Source organism: Tupaia chinensis, unplaced genomic scaffold (genome assembly GCF_000334495.1).
Source record: "Tupaia chinensis unplaced genomic scaffold, TupChi_1.0 Scaffold149666_1, whole genome shotgun sequence".
NCBI lineage: Eukaryota > Metazoa > Chordata > Mammalia > Scandentia > Tupaiidae > Tupaia > Tupaia belangeri.
The window spans coordinates 320,310-335,113 of NW_006209511.1; the positions used below are offsets into that span (position 1 = coordinate 320,310).

The 14,804-nt window shown below is 41.7% G+C and overlaps 1 pseudogene; it reads left to right on the plus strand.

The window, feature by feature from the left end:
• Positions 1–10,254: 10,254 nt before the first annotated feature.
• LOC106734198 (nucleolin-like) overlaps positions 10,255–14,804 on the plus strand; it is a 20,693-nt pseudogene continuing 16,143 nt past the window's right edge.

The following is a 14,804-nucleotide window of genomic DNA, read 5'->3' on the forward strand; positions in this document are numbered from 1 at the left end:
AAGTGAAATATCATTACCTGGGACAATGGCCATGCCACAATCCCTTCAGGATTTGGGGCATGCATGCACATGTGCCTGGTGTGTTTTCCTGTGGAAAACACTTGAATCACTCAGTAGGTCATGTGGGATCCAGCATCCCTGACCATCAATACCACTGGCTGGCCCAAAGGGGGCTGTTTATACATTACAAAAAAGAATAGCTATTAGTTGAAACACTGCATGAAAACATTCATGATTCTATAACACTCAAAAAGTGTGTTACATAGTTAGGAAAAATAACCAATCTTTATTTATTTTGATATCCATGACCTTAGTATGGATACATGACTTGTGGCTTATACTATCAAGAGATGGCACCTATTTACCCACCTCTTAAATCTCATCTGGTTCCCTGATTTTTTTTTTTTTTAAGAGGTTTTTGCTCTAGGGCATGTGTACTCACCAGAAAGACAGAGAGAGATAGAGAGATAGAAAGTGAGAAATCACCACCACCACCACCACCACCACCACCCCACCCCCCCCCAGAAGGGATGGCCATGCCACAATCACTTCTCCTCTATTCTCTCAGGATCTTGGGCACGCACACGTGCCCGGCATGAGTTTAAGCCACCAGGTCTGGGACTCGAACCGTGTTTGACCACATGGGAGTTCAGTGACATATCCATTACACTAACTGCTGTCCCTTCTGATTTGTTTTGATGAGTAGAATGAAGCAAAAGTGATGTTATCAGCCTTGTAAGCTTCAGGACTCACTCCATCTATTTGTCTTTCTTTTCTGTCAATTTTTTCCTATATTTTAAAACCTTTCTGTATTACTTTCTGCCTTTCTGTCTCTCAGAATCTTACTACCATTACGTGAACAAGTCAAGTCTAGCCTGCTTGTTGATAAGAGGAATGTCCTGGCCAACAGCTGGCTGTTCTGGAACACCTGGTCTCTGACTAACTCCCAGATGACCACAGATGCAGAAATGAGCCAAGCCAGCATCAACCAAATCTGGCCCAGATCAACAAGAATGACCAGTTGACCCATAAACTTATGAGAAATAACAGACACCTATTATTCCAAATCACTGAATTTTAAGTGGTTTTTATATAATAAGAGACTGAATTAAAGAGAAAGCCAAAAGAAAAACAAAACAAAGCAAAACAAAACCTCCTTTCCTAATACTGAAAGACACTATTACACCATTTCCTCACTCTAAATTTGGCAATTAAAGAAGATCGAAGCATTTGCCCTCGTTTTTTGGTATGAACTGTATTTCAGGGTTACTAAATAGCACCAGTTGAGGAAGGATTTTTTTTTTTTAAATAAAAAGAAGTTGAATGTAGAAGGACAAATAGAATTAGAAAATAACCATTTTGTAATTGTTAATGAAATTATTGACTAAGGCAAGGTTCATTAATGGATGTTAAACTCATAGACAAAAGATTGATGGAGAGCTGGATAGTCTTCATAATGGGAGACTATCACCCTATACATTACAAAGGGGAAAGCCACTTAACAATGGAGATTTTGCTATCCCCTCCATAATGCAGAGGTCAAACTTCACATTACTAATAAAGGTTTTTCCAAACATTATGTATCTGGTGATATGTTGTGATAGGAAATACACAGCATCACTTACGAAATATCCCTGCTAAAATATTTATGTCGAAATTAATAAATATTGATGAAATCACCTCTGGTTATAAGTAGAGGACAGTGGAGTAAGTTTAATGATGCCACAAGGAAATAGACAAATCTGGAATGTTAGGACAGTTGAGTTAGTCTAAGTCAATGCTATGGAATTAGAAAGAGGTGGTGGGGGCTGTCCTATATAGAACCAGCTTCACTGGGTGCTCTTTGACTGGGGGATGATTTGAACTAATCAGCTGAAAAGATTTTGGAGAAAAACAGGAAATTTTAGTATAATGTTTACAATGTATTGGATGATATTAGAGAGTTATTACTAATGTTAGCTATGATAATGCTCTGTTATGAATGTCCTTGTTTTGTTTTATTTTGTTTTGCATGCTGAAGTGTTTAGGGAAGAAGTATCATATGTAATTTATTTTAATTTTGTTGAACAACTTATACATAGATGGGTAAAGACAAAGAGAGATAGAGAGATAGAAAGTGAGAAATCATCTACCAGGAGGGATGGCCATGCCGCAATCCCTTCTCCTCCATTCTCCTCTTGGGATCTTGGGCACACACACATGTGCCTGGTGTGAGTTTAAGCCACTGGGTCTGGACTCGAACCACAGTCGGCTACATGGGAATTCAGTGACACAGCCATTACACTAACTGCTGGTCTCAAATCTAGGTAGTAGTTTTAAGGGTGTTTATTTTTTTAAAATTTTCTATATGCTTGAACATTTTTGTAGTATTTATTTATGTTTTGGGGAAGTTTTTGCTGTAGGGTGGGTGTGCTCACCAGAAAGACAGAGAGAGACAGAGATAGAAAGTGAGAAATCACTCCCCAGTGGGGATGGCCATGCCACAATCCCTTCTCCTCCATTCTCTTGGGATCTTGGGCACGCACACCCACCAGGTCTGGGACTCGAACTGCAAAAGACTACGTGAGAGTTCAGCAACATAGCCATTGTGCCATCTGCTGGTCCCATTTTGTAATTTTTTAAAAAGAATCATTTTATTTAACTGTATTTATTTATTTATTTATTTATTTATTTATTTATTTATTTATTTAAATTTGACCAGAGAGACAGAGTGTGAGAGAGAAAAAGAGAGAGAAAGTGAGAAAGCAAGCTGCCAGTTCCAGGACTCAAACCACAGTCTTCCATGTGAGAGTCCAGCACCCTTAACCACCACACTGCCTGCCAATCCCTTTTGTAATTTCTTTTTTTAAAGAACACTTTTTTCATCAAGTAGTACTAGACCTACTTGTGATAGAGAAGAAAAGGAACTCATTTACAAAGGAATAAAATGAGCCCATTTCATACTTGTTTTTGAAAAAAAAGAAATAGATTTTTTCATTAGAAGAAAAATAAATTTCTGGGACCAGCAGTTAGCGTAATGGCTATGTTGCTGGACTCCCATGTAGTCGACCACGGTTTGTGTCCCAGACTCAGTGACTTAAAACACGCCAGGCGCGTGTGTGTGTGAGCCCAAGATTCCGAGAAGAGAATGGAGAAGGGATTGCAGCGTGGCCGTCCCCCCTGGTGGTAATTTCTTGCTTTCTTGCTTTCTGGCTTTCTGTCTCTCTGTCTGTCTGGTGAGCGCGCGTGCCCTATAACAAAAAAAAAAAAAAAAAAAGAAAAAGAAAAAGAATTTTTTCATTTTATATAGTTACAACTGCAACTGAGTCTTAGGAGCCTGACAACACAATGTAAGACACAAGGCAGCCACACATGGGAATGTTCCCATTTTGCCTGGAGAACTGCCTGAGTATGCCAGACATGCACTTGTTCATGATCTGAGGCTGGCTGAAGGCTGGGGGTCATAGGATGGGAGAGTGCTAAGCTGTGTTGTATAAAGTCCTTGGTCCTTTGGATCCAGTTCACTAAAATTAGAGATCTGTCCCTGGGTGCAAAATAAAGCCACAACCACAGTAAAAGTAGGTAGAAAAAAGAATTTAATAGGAAAGAAAAATTTACAAAAGAAGTACATCCAAAAGACTTTTGGGCAGGCAGGTTGCTAGATAGCAACTGTGATTAGAACTGGTTAGTTGTTTTTTTATTTATTCATTTATTTTTTGGAGAGGTTTTTGCTATAGGGTGCATGTGCTTGCCAGAAAGATAGAGAGAGAGAGACAAAGAGACAGAAAGTGAGAAATCACCCCCCAGGGGGGTGATCATGCCATAATCCCTTCTCCTCCATCCTCCTCTCGGGATCTCGGGCATGCATGTACATGCTCCTGGTGTGAGTTTAAGCCACCAGGTCTGGGACTCAAATCACGTTTGGCTACATTGGAGTTCAGAGACGTAGCCATTACACTAGCTGCTGGCCCCAGGTATTTTTATTATCAGAGGTGATAATACATATTTAACAGTAGGAAGTCTGTCATGCTATCTGTGTTCTTTTTTTTGAGTTCTCAGGCTTTCTCCTGTGAGCTTGTGCATCTCTCTCACAGGTGAAGAATTTGAAGAGTTTAATTACCTAACTGCACATGTCCAGTGTAAGCCATGATGATAGGAACATCCTAATTAGGATGAACTACCCAATTTGTATATTGCCTCAGTGGGAATCAGGATGTTGACCAAAAATGCCTGGTTGGGTCTTTTTATTTTTATGAGGAATGATAAGAGGGAAATTTACGATCATCTCTAGGTGTCTTCCTCAGGTATCAAGGAAGAAAACTGTGATGTGCTTCCCTTTCTGGCACCAGGAGCTGGGTGGAAAGAAGGCATTTTTATGGAGGGTCTGGTTGTAACTCCTGATAAGTTGTGATTGATGTGGCATGTGTCCTTCTATTTTCTTAGGGCTGCCCACTCATTAGTAACTACCTGCCTATCACAAGGGTGAACCGCAGTGTGGAGACCATGTTTAGAGTCTCTATCTCTCTGTCTCTCTTACTTATGGAAAAAATTAATTATAATTATTAAATAATAAGTGCAACTGAGTAGAACAATGGAAGGAAAGAAAATAAGATGACACGTCTTGAAGTCCTGGTATCAAGAGAACAAGGCAAATCCTATTGCACTGTTGTGCTAAAGACTAGAGTGTGGGTGCTACTAGCACCTCTAGCACTATCATCTGAACATCTTGTGTTTGATTGGTATGGGTGACTGACCCTCAGTACAGTGACAAAATCAGGGTCTGGCTGTCATCAAAGAAGATCCAAGGCAGAAACTTGAAGACTCCAGCAAGGTCCTGGTGCTGTGTGAGAGTTACACTTGGAAGACAGCAAGTCCTGGGCTGACATCTGTCTAGTGGAGCTAGTACTGATCTCAGATCAGTCTAACACTCGAATTCATGCTGTCTTTCTGTCAGAAGGAGTAAGAGTGGGGAACAGCAGTGGCATAATGGTTATGTCACTGGACTCCCATGTAGTCAACTGTGGTTTGAGTCCTGGCTTCAGTGGCTTAAAACTCACATCAGGCGTGTGTGCATGCATGCCCAAAATCCTGAGAGGAGACTAGAAAAGAAGGGATTGCGATGTGGCCATTCCCCCTGAGAAATCACTTACTGTCTCTCTGTCTCTCTCTCTCTCTCTCCATCGAGTGCATGCACCCTATGGCAAAAATCTCTCTAAAAAAAAAAAGGAGTAAGAGGTCAGTGGGGACAAGGCTGGAACAGAGAGTGGCCAGAAAACAGACTTAATCTAATCTCAGAGTGGCCCTGACTGAATTTTTGGTTATTCGGACATTTCAGTTTGAAGTTTAATAGGCAGGCATGATATCAATGGATCATCAGAGGGCACTGTGGAACTAGGCAGTTAGTTGCTAAAGCCAGGACTTGAAAAATTTCCCCAGAATCTCATTTTGACTCAGGTTTCTGGTCTCCTGCTCTGCTGTGCTTACTACTGGGTCATACCACAAGAGCATGGGTCTATACTACTATTTCACACTTGTTTTTGAAAAAGAGAAATTGATTTTCATTCATGTATTTCATTCCTGTTTTCTACATGAGATATCTTTTCTACAGTAAAATATTGTTTTCAGTAGAGTTGTGGGTAAAAACATGTACTCTAAAATAAAATGGACCTGAATTCTAATCCAAATCAATCATTTGTTAGTTGTGTGATTTCTGGCAGGCTGTTTAACCTGTCTGATCTCAATTCTCTGGTTTGTAAATTGGGAATAATAACCACCTCTAAAGGCTGGAAGGATTAACAAAGATTATGTGTATAAAGCATAGATATAAGATAGTCCCCCTTAGGGCAAAATTAGAAGAAAAAGAATGTATCTTATTGTACTGTATGTACCTATGTTCAGATGATTGTTGACAATGGGTAACTGAAACTATGGAAAGTGAAACTCCATATAAGAGGGGACTACTATAATTTCAATTATATAATAAATGTTCAATAAAAATAATGTAAAGAGACTCTGAATCAATTTACTTTTAATTTTTCATCCCAATGAGTCCTTTCAACACATGAAGCTACTTGTCCATCATACTTTCTTCCAAGAATTGAGTCATCTTTAAGTCTTCTATCACAGCACAGTTCTTGGGTACAAGGGCTCAAATAATATCTGTTCACTTAAGTGACAGGGTAGGAAGTTGTTATTTTATTGTTTTTAGGATGAGATATGTGGCGAGCACTGCATACGGAAGCCATCTCGAGCTATCTGCCATCTTGGAAACCATTAGGCTTCACTTCCTCACTGAGCAAATCGTTTCTCAGAAATCATGTGACCAACCGTTCTCCTCGGAAGTGGTTGGGTTTCTAGGTAACGGGAGAGATCCACCCACATCAATGATTGGTTAATGCTGTTCTATCTCATTTGCATTTCGGGCAGCCAATTGGTGCCCACCATCTGTATATAACTCGCCATTTTTCCTGAATAAACGGAAGTAGATGGAAGATGACGACTTGACCAGCACCTCGTAGTGTGTGTGCGTGTTTTTGTCCCATCTCTCACTCCCTCCCCCAAGGAACCTGTTCCACGGTCCCGCAGGCCGGGACAGAGATAGAAAATGAGTTTTGTTTTTAAATTAAAAAAATTTTTGAGAGGTTTTTGCTATAGGGCATGTGCACTCACCAGAAAGACAGAGAGAAACAGAGAGACAGAAAGTGAGAAATCACTCCCCCCCAGGAGGAATGGCCATGCCACAGTCCCTTCTCTTCTGTTCTCCTCTTGGGATCTTGGGCATGCACACACACGCACCTGGTGTGAATTTAAGCCACCGAATCTGGGACTCGAACCACAGTTGACTACATGGGAGTCCAGCGACACAGCCATTACACCAACTGCTGGTTCCTGAAAATGGGCTTTATTAATTGACAAAGAACTAAGCTTATAAAGCAATTAACTTTAAGATAGGGGAAGAAAATAAAGTGACTGAAAATTTTAAAATACGTTCATGATTATCATAGTAATAAATCAATAACTTATTGAGTACCCACTTTGGGCTTCCCTGTCTGACCAGTGAAATAGAGATTACCCTAAATGTGATAAAAGTTGATACCTTGTTTTTTTTGGGGCAGGTGAAGAGGAAGAACTGGATTCCTCTTGTAGTGAGAATGGGAAACAGGGAAGGCATCTATACGTGTTATTCTCTGTCCACTGCTTGCCTTCCCCTGCTTAGGATGACTTTCTGCCCATCTTAGCCCTGTCTTGGGATTCTAATCCTTCCTATGGAGTTGCCAGGGCTCCACTGCTTTCTGCCTTCTTCTTTTTTTTTTTTTTTTTCATTTATTTCAGTTTCTTTTATTCATTTAACCATATATGTCACTTAGCTTCCAAAGTGAATATTCTAACATGTATACATTTCTCACCAATCCAGTTGTATTATCTTCTTCTTTGTCCCATAAATGCCTTGCCTCTTTATTTTTCTCCTTAATGTCCTTTCTGTCTTCTAATTGAGTTTTTCCAAAGGAAAGCAGCAGCTGGAGGTCAGAGGATGGAAGGAAAGAGAGGTTGGGACATTTCTTCCCTGGTTCCTTTCCTGCTTTGGCACTGTGTCCCTAGTGGTGGCTGTGAGTCCTTGTGACTGCAGTTCCTCCTTTGTGTTGTAGAGTGCCACCGAATGAATGATGTTTGCGAAGTCCCTAATGACCCCAGAGTGATTGGTATAGAATTGAGGCCCAAGCCCATAAGGATGGGCCATAGAGGTCTGGAAGGATTGGGGGATGAAGGACAAGGTGTTTCTGAATGGTGAAAACAACGCAGGGGTCCTTGCCCCAGACATAAAGCTGAAGGCCATAAGAACAGCCACCCTCCCAGGTGTCGACCCAGTGATCGAGGGGTTGAACCACAAGGGGATTGTTAGTGCCAGTGGAGGAGCAGGCACCAGTGGACAAGAGAGGATCCAGGTGTAAGAGGGAAGTTTGTGTGGGGAGGGGAGGGCAGGGGGAAAGAGGAGAAGTATCAGGAAAGACAGCACAATTTATTTATTTATTTTTTGGGGAGAGGTTTTTGCTATAGGGTGCATGCGCTCGCCAGACAGACAGAGAGAGACATAGAGACAGAAAGCGAGAAATCACCCCCCAGGGGGGATGGTCATGCCTCAATCCCTTCTCCTCTATTCTCCTCTTGGGATCTTGGGTATGCATGCACACGCGCCCGGCATGAGTTTTAAGCCACCGGGTTCAGGACGCGAACCGCAGTTGACTATGTGGGAGTCCAGCGACATAGCCATTACGCTAACTGCTGGTTCCCAAGACAGCACAATTTTTGACTTTGAGGCGATCTGAGGAAGGCTGAAGTCCCCATCTCTGGGTCTCGGAGGCAGCGGCGTCAGGGAGCCAGGCAGCGGGCTTCAAGTGGGAGCAATAAATCCAATGATGCTTCCCAGTAAACTTGACAGCGGAAAGGGTGCTCAGGATAACAGTGAAAGTTCTGTCCCAGCGGAGTCAAGGGTGCTGAGAGTGTGGTGTCTGGCCTAAACTGGGGCCCCAGGGTCCAAGTCCAGCTATGAAGATGATGTAGACTTCGTAGGGGCCAAGCAGTGGCTGCAGATGAGGCTGTGGGTCTCAGTGAGAGTCACCAGGAGAGCCTTCAGAGACTCTGTCCATATTTGGATAGCAAGTAGGTCGACCATCCGGGAAAGCCCACTCAATGGCGACAGGGTCAGCAGTAGGCTGGCTGTTGGCATCCAGGACAAGTTTACAGCCTTCCATAGATTCTTAGTGGTAAAGAGAGTCTGGAGGAGTTGCTGGCAGTTGTCTCAGGTAGGTTGATGGGTGAAGAAAATAATCTCAAGGAGAGAGATTAATTAAACCTTGTGGGTTTTGAGAGAAGGAGGGATTCTGGTTTTTCCAGTTTACAGGTTACTCATAGAGAAAGGAGAATAAACCAGAGAGAGCTAACCATCTGGACTTAGTTCAGAGGGTCCCATTGCTTGAAAGGAAAAATTGGCAAGGGGGCCAAGGCCCCTTGGGACATGCCATCTCCCTCAGCTGGTTTCTTGCCCACGGAGGAGTCCTTAGGTCCTGGCCCATAAGTAGATCCAGATTGAGTATGGGGAGACTGAAAGTGTCATCTCCCTGGGCAAGAGGTGCAGTTTCTGGTTCACCTGGGGCTTCCTCCTTTTGTTGTGGAGAGGCAGCCTGAATACCTATTCTATGATGACCTGCTCAAGGTCTTGGGGACTGTTGTCCTGTCATTTGGTAATGGTAACTACTTGTGGGTCAATTTTTCTTCCTCCTGAGTGTAGGAGGGCAAGGATGAGAGGCCAGAGTCTGGGGTGGCTACAAGAACTTTTAGTTGTTGGTACAACGGTACTTTTAAAAAAATAACCGTAACCTCTGATTTAGACAGTAATTAATCTTAGTCACTTTAAGGGTTACCTGAGGCTTGTCCAGTGAAATTGTCAGATGTCCATGGGGAGCTATAGGGGTCTTGGGCCCCATCAATTCTCAGTTTCAAAGGCCAGTATGGATTTTAGAAGTCCCGAGCTCCCTTCATAGCTCAGTGCATTCTATCTCTAGTGACCAGCTCCACAATTGAGGACAAGGTCCAGTGGGGAATATGAGGATGGTAGTTATAGGCATTGCTTAATGCCTGGGGTGTCCACTTTGGAAACAGAGTTTCTTTTGAGGCAGGAGCTCTGATCTGGGCTGTGTCCAGATCCTGCCCTTGAAGAAATTCCCAGCCATGAGGATTACCACGAGTGAGTACTGGGTGTCATTTAAGTGAAAGTTAAATCAAAGGTTAAGGTGCCTTGTCAATTTGTTATAACTTTTTTTTTTTTTTTAGTTATTTGAGAACTTTTAAAAAAGATATCTGTTCTGAATTGTAAGAACTCTAACACTGAGAAGTGAAACTAAATTCCAGTAGATCCTGCAAGGAGCAGGTGAGTACTATCAAGAGGGCAGAACCCAGTTTACAGGTTTTACAAGGCATCTGCCTTATTAACTATACAAAAACACTAGCTGGAGAATGTAGTCTTAATCTAAATTTTTATTTTTCTAGCTAGACCTCTTGGCCATTTAGCTAAGAGGAGAGTCCAGTGGGGAAGAGGCCTAACTAAAGAGAAACAGGAGTACGAGGAGGCAGGGAGAGAGGAGACAGCCAGGAGCTCCTGCCTTAACTTGTCTCACCCCATTCCCTGAGACTTCTACCCTAGTAAGTTCTCAGATAGGAGTTTTTAGATTTTTGTCTCTGATATATAGGCCCAACTTTTTATTAATTGCCCATGTTTATCTTTTCTATCCCACCTTGAGAAGTTTGATATTTTCTGGAGGAGTCATTAAGCTTGTAAAAATAGAAGTACATATATCCACATATACTGACTGGTAGTTTATGAACATGTACAAACAAACAACAATAGCAACAAAACTTGTTTTAACGACTTTTTCAATGTAAAACTGAACAACCTTACTAACAGACCCTCCCAATTTTATAAAATATAAAGACCAACAATAGGAATAACTAGCTTTTGCCTCAATCTCGAGCTGTAGCTGGCAGCCGAGCATATGAGCTCCAGGATCTTCAGTGCTCCTGGCTACCATCAATGTTGCTAGAGTTCCTCAAGATTCATCTGTGCCACCCACCTACCACACACTCTGCCACCGTAAGCCGCCATCATGGTGAAGCTCGCTAAGGCTGGTAAAAACCAAGGTGACCCCCTCAAAATGGCTCCTCCTCCAAAGGAGGTAGAAGAAGACAGTGAAGATGAGGAAATGTCAGAAAACAAAGAAGATGATAACAGTGGAGAAGAGGTTATCATCCCTCAGAAAAAAAGGTTGTAGTTGCCACACCTGCCAAGAAAGCAGCAGTAACCTCAGGCAGAAAGGCAGCTGCCATACCATCCAAGAAGACTGTTAAACCAGCCAAAGCAGTCACAACACCTGGCAAGAAGGGAGCCACACTGGGCAACTCATAGGTAGCAACTTCTGGTAAGAAAGGCGCTGCCGGGACCAGCAGTTAGCATAATGGCTATGTTGCTGGACTCCCACGTAGTCGACCATGGTTCGTGTCCCTGACCTGGTGGCTTAAAACTCAGGCTGGGTGCGTGTGCATGCGTTCCCAAGATCCCGAGAGGAGAATGGAGGAGAAGGGATTGTGGCATGGGCATCCTTGCTGGGGGGTGATTTCTCACTTTCTATCTCTCTGTTTCTCTCTCTGTGTCTGGCAAGCGCATGTGCCCTATAGCAAAAAAAACCCCTCCCAAAAAAAAAAAAAAAAAAAAAGAAAGAACCTGCCACTGCAGCCAAGGGGGCAAAGAATGACAAGAATGCCAAGAAGGAAGACAGTGATGAAGAGGAAAAAGATGACAGTGAGGTAGATGATGAGGACAAAGATGAAGATGAGGATGAATTTGAGCCAGCAGTGAAGAAAGCAGCAGCTGCTGTCCAGGCCTCCGAGGAGGAGGATGAGGATGTGAGGAGGAAGAAGATGAGAATGAGGAAGAAGGTGAGGATGAGGAAAATGAGGTGAGGATGAGGAAAATGAGTCTGAAGAAGAAGCTATGGAGACCACACCAGCCAAAGGAAAGAAGGCTCCTGCAAAAGCTGCACCTGTCAAAGCCAAGACTGTGGCTGAAGATAAAAATGAAGAGGATGATGAGGAAGATGAGGACGACGATGATGATGAAGACGATGAGGATGAGGAAGATGAGGAGGAAGAAGAGCCTGTCAAAGAAGTTCCTGGAAAACAAAAGAAGGAAATGACCAAACAGAAAGAAGCTCCTGAGGCCAAGAAACAGAAGGTGAAAGCCACAGAACCAACTACATCCTTTCATCTGCTTGTTGGAAATCTGAACAGTAACAAGACTTCCTGAACTAAAAACTGGTGTTAGTGATGTTTTTGCTAAAAATGATTTTGCTGTCATAGATGTCAGAATTGGTACATTTAGGAAGTTTGGCTATGTTGACTTTGAATCTGCTGAAGATCTAGAGAAAGCTTTGGAACTCGCCAGTTTAAAAGTCTTTGTCAATGAAATTTAACTGGAGAAACCAAAAGGAAAAGACAACAAGAAAGATTGAGATGCAAGAACACTTTTGGCCAAAAATCTTCCCTACAAAGTCACTCAAGATGAATTAAAAGAAGTATTTGAAAATGCCATGGAGATCAGAATAATCAGCAAAGATGGAAAAAGTAAAAGGATTGCCTATATTAAATTTAAGACAGAAGCTGATGCAGAGAAGAACCTTTGAAGAAAAGTAGGGAATTGAGATTGATGGCCTATTTCTCTATACTACACTGGAGAGAAAGGTCAAAATCAAGACTATAGAGGTGGAAAGAATAGCACTTGGAGTGGTAAATCAAAAACTCTGGTTTTGAGCAATCTCTCCTACAATGCAACTGAAGAAACGCTTCAGGAAGTATTTGAGAAGACAACTTTTATAAAAGTGTCTCAGAGCCAAAATGGCAAATCTAAAGGGTATGTGTTTATAGAATTTGCTTCATTTGAAGACACTAAAGAAGCTTTAAATTCCTGTACTAAAAGGGAAATTGAAGGCAGAGTAATCAGCCTGGAGCTGCAAGGACCCAGGGGATCACCTAATGCAAGAAGTCAGCCTTCCAAAACTCTGTCAAAGGTCTGTCTGAGGATACCACTGAAGAGACATTAAAGGAGTCTTTTGATGGCTCTGTTCGTGCAAGGATAGTCACTGACCAGAAAACAGGATCCTCCAAAGAGTTTGGTTTTGTAGGCTTCAACGTGAAGAAGATGCCAAAGCTGCCAAGGAGGCCATGGAAGATGGTAAAATTGATGGAAACAAAGTTACCTTGGACTGGGCCAAGCCTAAAGGTGAAGGTGGCTTCGGCGGTCAAGGTGGAGGCAGAGGAGGCTTTGGAGGCCGATGTGAAGGCAGAGAAGGCAGAGGTGGATTTGGTGGCAGAGGCCAAGGAGGCTTTGAAGGGCGAGGTTGCTTCTGAGGAGGGAGAGGAGGAGGAAGAGACCCCACGTCACATCACAAGGAAAGAAGACAAAGTTTGAATAGTTTCTCTGTCCCTCTGTCTTCCCTCTTCCATTTGAAAGAAGGGACTCTGGGGTTTTTACTCTGTTACCTTATCACTGATAGAGCCTTCTCAGCACATTCAAGACATTGTGCAGTCCTGTGGTCTACTTGGAAAGCCATAGAAATAACGTTTCAAAGGAGATACTCTTGTTGGTTTTGACTGGATATTCATATAAACTTTTTAAAGAGATGAGTGATAGAGCTAACCCTTATCTGTAAGTTTTGAATTTACATTGTTCATCCCATGTACAAAACCATTTTTTTTCTACAAATAAGTTATTTTTTTTTCTTGCATTGGGCAATTGTAAAGTAAAGCAGAATGTTTTATTATGATTTTTGCTTCAATGACTTCAGGAGAAATTTTAAAAAGTCCTAAACTCTGGTGTCAAGAAAAAAAATGGAATAACTAAAGCATGTTAACTTAATAACAAGAATTATAAGGGGGAATCAGAGAAAACCAGGCAGCAATACTCCAGTGAGTCCACGTTTAACATTAGACTTATATTTTTTATATCAATTTTACCTTTGTAACTCAGGTATATTGTATTGGCTACTTAACATGTAATTTTGTCAAACATTCTTTTACTTTTCTTTGGTTAATTTTGGCTTAACAGTTTAGAAAACCAATCAGTTCACATAGAAAATAAAAGTTTTACCTGGATAAATTATTAGATTTTTAGAAACCAATACTTGTAAAAGTACATTCTCTTTCCACTTTTTTTGGTGAATTTCCTTAAGGACATGACATTAGGATTATAGCCATAGTAAATGCTCTGACAAAAATTCATAACTGACAAAGAAATTTGGCTAGAAACCAGTTTAACATAATAACTTACCACTTGACTGATAAATATTCCATCATAAATTCCTGGGATTCTCAAATAATTTTGGAACACAATACGTATATAGACATACAAGTACATAACATATTTTAACATATAACTTAAATACAATGTCAAGAAAATTGGAATTACTTTAATTTGACAACGTTTTCCATCTTTATCTTTTTTTTTCTTTTTTTACTTTTTTTTGGAGAGGATTTTGCTATAGGGCGTGTGCTCTTGCCAGCCAGACAGAGAGAGACTTAGAGACAGAAAGCGAGAAATCACCCCCCCAGAGGGGATGGTCACACCGCAATCCCTTCTCTTCCATTCTCCTCTCGGGATCTTGGGCATGCACACACACGCGCTCAGCATGAGTTTTAAGCCACTGGGTCTGGGACGTGAACTGCGGTCGACTATGTGGGAGTCCAGTGACATAGCCATTATGCTAACTGCTGGTTCCCTCCATCTTTATCTTTTTAAAATTTTTTATTTATTTAAAAAAATTTATATGCATTCAATCACATTATTTAGCTTACAAAGTGAACATTTCAATATGTGAACATTTCTCCCCAGTTCAGTTGATCAAAATATCTTCAACAGATAACACCAGACCTCCCTATCCCATCAATGCTCTGCCTCCGTATCCCTTCTCCAAATGTCCTTCCTTAGGCACCACTTCTCCACACACACCACATCTGGCACTAACCCCCATCTCTTGTATTTGTACAACCTTAGGTGAATCAATTTCAGTCATAGAGTGCAGACACTTGGTATATATTAAGTGGGGACCTACAATGTCTCTCCTTCATAGCCTGACTTGCTTCACTCAGCAATAAATCTTCCATATTCTTCCACTATCTGTCAAAAGTCAGGGTTTTGTTGGTTTTTACGGGTGAATAGTATTCCATAGAGTATATGTGCCACAGTTTTTCAATCCATTCATCCATACAGGGGCATTTGGGTC